This window comes from Pterocles gutturalis, unplaced genomic scaffold (assembly GCF_000699245.1).
Source record: "Pterocles gutturalis isolate BGI_N339 unplaced genomic scaffold, ASM69924v1 scaffold11021, whole genome shotgun sequence".
Lineage (NCBI taxonomy): Eukaryota > Metazoa > Chordata > Aves > Pterocliformes > Pteroclidae > Pterocles > Pterocles gutturalis.
Window position 1 is genome coordinate 90,931 of NW_010103177.1, and position 10,617 is coordinate 101,547.

General features: G+C 48.0%; 1 non-coding gene across 1 annotated transcript; it reads right to left on the bottom strand.

Moving 5' to 3' along the window:
* Positions 1–5,326: 5,326 nt before the first annotated feature.
* Positions 5,327–5,398, bottom strand: TRNAE-UUC. The gene has a single exon. It is a non-coding gene; the product is annotated as a tRNA-Glu (tRNA).
* Positions 5,399–10,617: the final 5,219 nt, after the last annotated feature.

Genomic DNA, 10,617 nt, shown 5'->3' on the forward strand with positions numbered 1-10,617 from the left:
GAAAGAGAGAGAGAGACAGAGAGCGATGCTCTGATTTTATCAAAATCAGTTTTCCTGCCCAGGGGAGGATGGAAAGCAGCTACTCAGCCTCAGGAAGATGATTCTATTTAAACCACGGGATCATCTTGTAGCTACTTCTTATTTACCAGACTGGAAAGTTACATTAAGAAGTTATCACTTATCTTGCAGGAGAACAGATTAAGAGTGAAGGACCGTTCCCTGGTTTGCATACAGCCGCACTTCCCAGGTTACTAAAAAGACAATTGATGTGCCCGTTCAGGAAGAAATATGATTTTCATTATGATACGCAGGCATCAGGGATTGTATTCTAATGGTCTCCTGTCACCAGTGAAGAGCAAAATGGCCTGTGACCACTGTAATGGAAAAAGGGTTTCTGTGATATTTTGCATAGCATGGAAGGCTTTTTGTGTTTGGGTTTCTTTTCTTCTTCTTCTTTTTTTTTTTACTTGCTTGTAACATCCTGCTGGCAGTATTAAAGGGAATGGCACCTATTTTTTCTAGATAAGGAATTTTTGGTCTCATAGTGAGAAACTTTTCTCCCCACTCACAAAAGCATATTTATATTTGAAATTAACTTTTTAGTTGACTGTCAGATAAAATAGTGGGTCTCATTTCCAGCAGTCTCAGGGGGCTCCTGGGGCTCTGCTCTCCACACACACCTCTTCGGGCAGGAGGAATAAGATGGTTGTGTGGCAGCACACAGCTCCTTTGGGATTCCTTCAAGTTTTTCTGACAATGTTTCTGTGCCCATGGGCTTGAGGCTGCACAAAAGCATTAAAGAGCAAAAATTGGTGGTTGGATTTAGCCATTGTCTCCCTTCCCTGTGAAACGTGTGTGGTTCATGGGGTGGCATCCAAGGCACATGGGCACCGTGACCAGCCCCAGGTCCTCGCTTCAGCCTGCAGGGACTGACCCTTCCCTCTTCTTTTCCCATAACACTCAGTCTCTTAATGGAGAGAAAATGTGGGAATGGACACTTCATCAAAGCAGGGATGGGTCTTATCACACGAAGCGGGATCCCTCATCATCCCACCCTTCTCACCCCATCGGCTGGGTCCCAGAACCAGCCCGTGGAGAGGCAGGAACCCACAGATGGCTCACGCCGCCCATGTGAACCAGCCGCAATATTGGAATATCGGCTATTCCACACAAATTATCCAGGAATAATTCCCAGAGAGGGGGGGAAGAAAGAATTCCCAACCACATTTGTGAATTACAGGAATGCTTAATAATTGATAAATTAAAGAATTTCACTGTTAGCCTCAGCATACCAATAAGAAAGATGTGGAAAATGTAGCAGCAAGTGATTCGCTGTGATTTTTTTTCCTCCTGTTTAATTACTTGGCTGCTGTAAAAACTAAACCAAGTTTCAAAGGTAACTCAGATTCCCTCATCACTCGACAGCACACAGCCCTTCCCATCTTGCGAACTTCCAGACAGCTGGGCTGAGAAGCTTTCCTTTAAACCCACCTAAGTTAAAGACAAACAATTTAGGCCCATTGATCTGTAGCTGCGGAGCCTCCTGTTTAAACTTGGGGAGATGGAAGAAGCGTAAAGCTAGTGCATAGGATTTTCTTTGCATTGCTTAGATTAAAGGACACCGGGATGAGTGGTTTTGTGTGATGATCAAAAGATTTAACACACTCTGCACCTGTCACAGGTACCAGCTCAATTCCTCATAGATAAAAACAGAGTGGAGCTGGCAGAGCATGAGAGACTTACAGGAAGGCATGGGCAGGGAGTATAGATAAAGTGGGCTGCATGAACATAGGATTAAATGGTAGTATTATATAATAAAATGCTAATTTTGCTTAATTAGGCCATTCCTAGCATAGAGTTCCTGTTGATCAGAGCACTCCCTGGCAGATAAAGAGGGGGATAAGGAATTGTCTTCACAGAAATATAAGAAAGTTTCTAAATACTGATTTGGAGAGGGAAAAAAAAAAACCCACAACAGTAAATGGCTGCATAGATTAATGCCATTTGCACTAAGGCTCCATGGCCTGACTGGGATGGAGTAAATGGGAAATTCTCAATTCCATTTCCTCCTGTTCCTCCACAGGCTCTGAGTTGCCCACAGGAATGTGAAGTCCCTTCACTTAAACCAGTCCTAACATCTTACTGGAAAGCTGGAGACTGCTGGGACACAAGGAGCGCTGACCTGCCCTCCCCAGGGCTGACAGTGAAGCGTGTTTCTGTGGTCAGAGATCGATATTTCATGAGAGCTGAACTCAGCTCAAGAGATTGGCATGTTCCTCGAGGACCTTTTTTTTGCAGTTTCTAACGATTAAACAAACTCACGCCCTGCAGTCCCCCTCTACAGCCCCAGCAGCTCCCTGATGCTCGGGTTTCCCCATGGTTGGATCTGCAACAAGCCTCAGGCTGAGAAATTATCCGTGCAGGGGGGAGAGAGGACCTGGGCAAAGCATGCTGCTGGTGGGAGGGAAACAGAGAGCTTACACCGGACCCGCTCTGCAGCAACCAGCCTTGCCACGCGGATTGAACTGCCATCTGCCAGGGTCTGGCTGGAACTGGCACAGCTGGAGCCTAAAATCATCACATCCTGGGGCAAAACTTGCAAGCTGCAAGATGAGAAGTCAACCTCTCTGAAAAAGAATCCTCTGTCAAGTGATCTTCTAATGCTAAATTTACATTTCTACATGCTCGTGGCAAGTTAAAAAGAAGTAAATTAAGTATAACAATTAGGCAATTAAATGATGCCCAGATAAAGACGGAAAGCGGCAGGATGCCAAGGAACAGCCGGTTGGGTGATGCTAATTTTGTGATACATTGCGTTTTGTACTACTTCTTTCTCATTACACATGTCACATCAGTCTCACTGGCCTGTCATATCCCCGGTCCCCGTATGCATCAAGAGGCACTAACAGAGAGGAGAAGGAAGAGACGAGGTGCAGGTGCGGTGCCTTGTGCTCAGACTACAGCCAGTGTTTTCCTTTTCTACTCCAGGACACTCAAGTCAGCTCCAAAGTTTTTTGTTTCTCTAAGAATTAACTTCTTAACTTCCCAGTCCTTGAACAGACATAAAGCCCATCATAAAAAACTGGGGAGTTGAAGCAGGAAGATGCAGAAAGGGGCTGCATGGGGGACAGGCATGAGGCAGAGGTTCAGGTTGACCCAGCATCCCATGGAGCAGGCAGTGCAGATGCACTTCTCACACTTTCATCTGCACGGACCATCCTGTGTCGTGGCCATACTGTGCACAAGCTCTGCCGCTGCTGTAGAGGAATCACGGGACCTGCAGACGATGCCCACACTCAGGTTTTCAAATTACCCAAGTTATCCAAATTATTAAGTTATCCAAAAGAGTAAATGTCTCAGTGACACCTTTGGAAACCCAGCATCAGCCTTGGAGGAGACTGTGGATATGAAGCAGTTTGACTCTATGACTAGAGATCTGAGCTGCTGTGGATAACCAAAGAGTTTGCCCTGAATGTTACTTGTCCTTCCACGACACCTGCAAACCCCTGCCTAAATTCCCTCTGCCAATCAGTCATCCTTTTGAACTCGGCTTTATATTCCTGTTGTGGACACTGCTGGTTGCACCGAGCCAGCCTTGTGCAGAAAGCACGGTGCTGTATAAACTTTGAGAAGGCAACCAAAGCAGCAACACCTTGCTCACCCCATACGAGGGCTGTTTCCCACCCAGGGGTAAGGGGAATGACCTAAAGTCAACATCTGTCCATAGCAGCACACACCGACCCCTTTCCTGCAGCAGCCAAGGATGTCCCAGGCTGTAGACCCCTGTTCAAGAAGTGGCTGAGCCATGACCCAACGAGCAGGTTTCCTTGCTCTGATTTCAGCAAGAAACAAATTTCAAGCAGAAATTCTGCCTCCATTTGGTCATTGATACACAACACCAACTTCTAGCACTTGACAATCCCATCAATGGAAGTGTCTCTTTAAATGTCTCCAGTGGCTGCATAATTTCCTACTGGGTCTATCCCAGTGCACAAGTATCCCTCCATCCCTGTGCCTGACGTTCAGAGGTGATACAGAAACAGCCGCTGCTCTGCCCAGCACGCATCCAAGCATGGCATGGAGCTGGCTGGTGGGCAGGAAATAAAGTCATCCCAGTGCTGAGCTTGGAAAGGGTTATTCTTCATAGAGGAAAAAGAATATTTAAGATTGCAAAAGTTCCTTTGACAGGGTTGTGTTTTAATTACCCTGTGGAATGATAAAATCCCAGCACTGAAAATGTGTCTTTACAAATCTCTAGCTGGAGTAATTAGTCCCGTGCTTGGCTCTCCTGAGAGATTATTGCTGCCTTCTTTTCAGATTACTTACCCAAATAGAAGTGGAATCATTGCTATGTTTGACAGTGAGATATAAAATATCAGATAAAGCTGTTAAAATACTGTTTCACACACTGCGTGTCTGCAGAGTAGGGAAGCATCTGCTCTCTTGGTATCAGCAGCAGAGCTGAGCAAAAAAATCACAGCTGAGGGCTGAGATGATGAATCTCACTTCTTTTTTTTTTTTTTTTTTTTTTTCCTGGTCATTCCTAGAAAGATCCAAGTAACCAAGAATTCAGTCATTATTCAAACAACTCAATGTTGTTTGAAGCTTGTGTCCATTTTAAAGCTTGAACATGCTCACAGGGCTTTAGGTCTGATGAGTCCCTGCTATGATCTGAGAAACTCAGCTGGCGTGCTTCTGTGCCAAAGGCAAAGTTATTCAGTGGTTATTCACCCTTGCCATGTCAAATGAATATTTTTGGGTAATTGTCACTCCTTCCGAGGCAGATTTTGCATGTCACTGACTTTCAGTGTAACCCAGCATCACAACGGAGCCATCCTCTGGGTCACCTGGGAAGTGGAAAGAGCTCAGGCAGCTCAACGAGGGTGAGAAACCACCAACTATCCTGCCCCTGGGGAAATTAAAACCATCCTTACATCTTCCAAGAATGAACATTATGGGTCAGAAGTGTGCTCTGAAGGTCTCCAGTCCAGCCTATATGCTCCAGTAGGTCCAGCTGGAGCAAGCTTCTCAGCACCTTCTTCAGTCAAGTTCCGAGTATCTCCCACAGCGTGCCTCCAGGAAGAGCCTGGCCCCAACTTCTGGGCATCTTCTCTCCAGTGAGAACCTTTTCTCCAATAAATCTTGTCTTCAATTAAATCTTCCCCTTGCCTTCTCTCTGGGCTGAGCAACCAGACCTGTCTCTGTCCCTTCCTTCACCCATCCCGTGCTCCAACCCTGGCCACCTCGTCAGCACCTGCTCCCACAGGTCAGCATCTTTCTTGTCCTGGGGAGCCCAAAAACAGGCACAATATGAAACCCAACTGTTTTCCCACACCGGGAGTCGAACCCGGGCTGCCTGGGTGAAAACCAGGAATCCTGACCGCTAGACCATGTGGGACCACAGCTACCTCTGCCTCCTGCTTGGCTCTGGACCTGCAGGAACAGCCAGCCCTGCTCCTGTGCTCACACACCTACAGCCATTCCCAGCACGACCCCATCCTGGTGCATCCCACAGCCTGGAGCGGAAAAACACCGTGATGCAAAAAAGGCACCAGCCCAAGCTCTTTGATCGAGCTGGGGCTCTGCTGGGATTCTCCTGCAGCTCCATGTTGGGGCTCGTGGTGGGACAAGCAGAGTTCACATGAGCTCAGTCCCATGGGACTATTGCTGCATTAAGCACCCCCAAATTGCAGTCCCCAGCTCTGCCTACACTCAGACCCCTGCACCCATCTCCCTGGGGAGTTGTGCTGCCGCAGAGCTGGAGGCAAGGTCACACACGGGGCCACGCAGTATCATTAGTGATAATTGGGGACAGAGCATTGCAGAGCTAATTCTGACCGGCATGAAGGCGAGTGCGCAAGCTGCTTCCCCTTTATTTCATTTGATTACACGTCTTTGTTTTTGCATGATTCCTTACAGTAAGTAGCTCATAATTAACAGAGGATGAATAACATTTCTGCCACTCTGCGTATTAAGTTTTCTCACAACAAACGCAAACATAATTGCCATTACACAGCGCCCTTATCTGAGGAAACACACTGCCGTCGGGATGATGGAGATTTGCTGATAGGCACACACTTCTCCAGCCACTTAGAGATGAAAACAAAGTGTTTTCATCAGCTGAGGGGCTGGAGCTGCTCGGCACACGGAGCCGCCTTCCCGCAGCACCTCCAGCAGTGCTCTCCACCGCGGGCTCACAGCTCAATGGGCACTGCCGCGGAGGAGCTTCTGTGGAGCAAAGGACAGATGAGGATGCTTAGCAGGTGACTCGTGGGACATGGTCCCTCCTTGCCCTGGCAGGGGAAACCCAAAACACTGATGGGGTGAGGCAGGTCTGCATGGTTTACCAGGAACCTTTCCACACCTCTGAATTGTCACAGGAGCCATGGCGGATGGAGTTGCCACAAGGTCCAATAAGTTCAGATGCTCCCCAGCATAACGAAGTCTCTCTAATGAGCCAGAGGTCCTGGTTCAAAGCCAGAGGGTGTCAGCTTGCCCAGTGGCCGTGGGGCTTTCCACCAGGCCAGGGAATATCAATGCCCCATCTCCTGCACACAACCAGCTGCTCACTGGGGACACTGGGAAGGCATGAGTGGAAAAGCTTTCGTCTCCCAACAAAATATTTTTCATTTTCAGGAAAAAGTAATAGCTAAAAAATGTTGGCATTAAACCCACAAGCTTGACTAATGCTGCCAAAGAAAGAGGAAAGAGGCTGTTCTGGAGCCTGGGAGTGACACTGGAGAGACAGCTGCCCAGATTCAGGACCTTTCGTAGGGACAAGGTATGGACACGTCCAGGCAGGGCTTGCTTTGGGGAGGTGAGTAGCTGTGTAAGTAGGTGTGTATGTGTTTCTCAGTTAGGACATTTTTCACAAGATTTCTTTCTCTTTGTTCTTTTTTTTATGAAAACGCAGTTTGCAGTAACAAACGAGAACAAGCCCCTCTGGACATCCATGAAGGCACACATATCTAAAAGGACCACTGTCTGTCCACCAGGGACCAAAACCCGTGGTCTTCGACTCTGAGCATCCAGCTCCTGATGGGCACAGGGAAGAACCCTGCAGGATCACATGCTCCAAAAAGTCATCAGAGAAACCCCTTGGGGTTTGTCCTGAGGTGCCCAGCCACACAACACGGCTGTGTGACCAACACCACTCATGGGCAGGTGGGGATCCCACCACACAGGGGAGGAGACGCTGAGCAGAACCAGACCTAAAGACCTTGAGCTGCCTCCTTCAGCCTTCAAAATGAAGCCAGGTTTGCTAATCCCACCCCAGCTGGAGTGGAGGAATATGTGATTCAAGCATATGATGTTCACAGCACACTCATGTTGGTCTTCTAGAGTTCTCATCCAGTGTTAGAAGAGCAGGATGCTTCATAATTATTCCCAAACATCACACCGTATTGCCTCACCCTGTAGTTTCATCTTCCTCCTATTTTTTTTCTTCTCCTTCTCCTCCTTCTCCTTCTCCTTCTCCTTCTCCTTCTCCTTCTCCTTCTCCTTCTCCTTTCTCCTGCTGTTGCTGCTGCTGCTGCTGCTACAAGCCTTCTTGAAAGGCTGGTCTGGTTTTTATTTTTTCTTCTTCAGTAGGTTGGGTAAAATACAGACTCTTCACCCATGTCAGCTCTGTTCTGCCCAGACCTCCGGTCTCTCCAAGTACATTTGTAAAGTGATAGCTTGTCCCCAGAGAGAACAACCTGCAGTGTTTCTCCATGCTGTGCCGTTCTGTTTTGCTCATGTAAAAGTCCCGGCTTCCTGGTCGTTGTCGTAATGCTGGTGTAGCATTGCAGACAAAATGTTCAGGGAGGATATAATTGCCAGTTGCTTCATGAGTTGCCTCCCAACGTCTTATCTGAGCTCTTTGAAAGTGAATTCTCATCACAGAATGAGAGAAATAATGAGTTTGAGAACAGACCTTGTCCTGGCTGTACTTTCTGGCAAATGGGGACACAAAATACAGACACGGCAGAAAACGCTGAACTCTACCGATGTGTTTCAGAAAGGAACTTGATCACCCACGTGCTGGGTGTCACTAGTGCTAATTAGAGCTACTTACCATACAGACCCTCCCGGGGCCCTGCCAGGAGTCCTGCTGGGCACTGAGCACATCCCCGGAGAGGGACTCCCCACTCCCCAGCCTCAGTATCTGCACAGACAACCTCCCAGGGGCAAGCAGTTAAACCAGCTTGGAGGTGGAGCCTGACCCCCTTACCAAAGCGATGCACAGCAGGGTCTCCTGCAGGAGCGGGGGGGCAGGACTTGGTGTCACAGGGGCTCCTTTGCTCCGCTTCTCCTCCATCCCCACCAGACGGATCCCTTGGCCGGGTATTTTCCTACATGCAGGCCAGAAGATATTCCTTTCCACAAAAGCTGCTGCCTGATGCATCCTGTCCCCGGTGCTCTGCAAGAGTAAAGCTGGGCTCTGATGCCTCGCCCTTGGAGCAGTGCTGCTGGAGGTCCTGCGCTGATGGGACAAGTGCCATCGCATCCACATCCCGCGGCGGAGGCGTGCTGCGGGTGAGCCCCAGCCCCGTGCCCTGAGCGCAGGGGTTCCCTGCTCCTGCTGCTTCCCTGCTCCTGCCGTTTCCCTGAACGCATAGGAAAATAACCCTTCGTTTAGCAGTGTGGAAGCTTTGTTGCATTCCTGTTGCCATCTCAAACAAACGCAGCTGCGCGCTTATCTACTCACAGGTTTTAGGCTGGATTAGAAATAAACAGAAAGTTATCAAAATAAACTTTGGGGCTCTCAGCACGTTACTCCACGTGACCATATAGACTCCAGGCGATGGTTCTATAGAACGGCACCGGCTCGGGCCAAACACGCTGTGCATGGAGGGCGCCTGCCAGCCCCCTACCAACGGCGATTTCCTTTTTATTTGTCAACCACAAGTGATGAGCTGGAATCCAAATGAAACAGAAATGAAAACCATTCCTCCCAAAGGGATTTACAGCCTTTAAAAGATTTAAAACAGACCTTCCAAAATGTTCCCAGGGCTGGGAGCTGGATGATTGCCTCCTCGCGCTAACTTTCAGGTTTAACACGCTATTTTCAACGTGGTCACAGACCGTGGAACAGCAGAGGGAGCATCAGATCTTTGGTGATAGCCTTTCAAATGACAGAGGGGTACACCCTGTCCCCTCCAATTTGCATGTGGATGTCATGAGAAGGCTGTCACCGCATGTCAATGATGTAACAGTCTTGGGACATGTCCCAATAAAGCATTTTTTCTAATTAAAAAAAGAGTTCTCTATGGTTTTTGAATAGTGCAAGAGTACCTAAAAAGCCAGAAGCAAACATGAAGACATCCAAGATCTTTTGAAAATGAAGAATTCTCTTGATAAATACATCTCTTAATGAAATACAAGCAATTAAACTAAAAGCCCTATCGAATGCTGCTTGTCACTCCACACATTGACATTTAATTGAATTTTTTTTCCATTCCCCGGTCCCTTTTCCCTGATAAACAAATTCATTCACAACGGATCAAGTTTCACTAACCCAGAAACCAGATGATAGTCAATCAACTAATTGACACAACAAAGACTTTTATATGAAAAAAAAATTGTCTAATTAAAGCTCAAATGAAATTTAATGATACACAGACGTCTTACAGTAATGAACAGTCGTCTTATATTAATTACTCTCTCTTTAACCCTTTCTCCTCTTGTGATCACCTAAATTGTGAGGCGGTGGAAGCGGAGCAGCACCCACCAGAGTTGCTGTGTCCGTCCAGGTGTTTGCACCATCTTTGCTGGGAGATGCTCCAGATGGAGCTGGGTGTTTGTGGGTGACCCAAGCGCTCTTTGGCTGCTCTGAGTTAAAACGATCAGTGCCATCGTCACCTCTTCTTCCCTACCTGCTGCCATGTTTCAAGGAATGGCCCTTCTGCTTGCCCCATGCAAATGTGGGGTTCAAGCCTGTATGGGGCAGGACTCAGCACAGAATGGCCCAGGACGGAGGGATGGATGAATGGATGGATGGATGGATGGAAGGATGGATGGATGGAGGGGCAGACTCTTTGCTCTTTCACTGCAAGGCATCAGCCATCGCAGTGCCCTTGGGAACTGCATCCTGGCCCAGCACCACGAAAAACATGCTCGCAGAGAGACACTGGCCCCAGTCCTGCCTTCGCTGAGTGTTTTGGCAGGACAGAGGAGCAGCCCACCCCTCACTTGAGATTTACCAAACCATTGAAAACTCTTGGGACTTTATCTCATGCTTAAGAGCTTTCCTGAATAAAGTTGAGATTCAGGATGTGGTTAAAGTTCAGCAGGTGACTGAATGCTTTATTGAATCAGGGCTTTGGGCCACCACAAACCTGAGCCAGCAGGAGAGAGAAACTGAAAACCTTTCCTGATGCCTTTCAGTGTCTAAAGTGGAAAATGCAAAAGCTAAACACATAAAGGGAAGCGCAGCAGATACTTATCCCTTACATACTTGAAGTCTTAAACATATTTGTAAAAACATGGAGAGGTCAAGGAGAGATGCCCAGCAATGCTGCAGCGGCTGCGGGCAGAGCAGTGGCATGAACCCCTCAAAGGAGGGGAGGCTTCACCCACATTGACTCAGGGGCTGGTTTCTGGGTGTTCATAGAACGACCCGGGTTGGAAGGGACC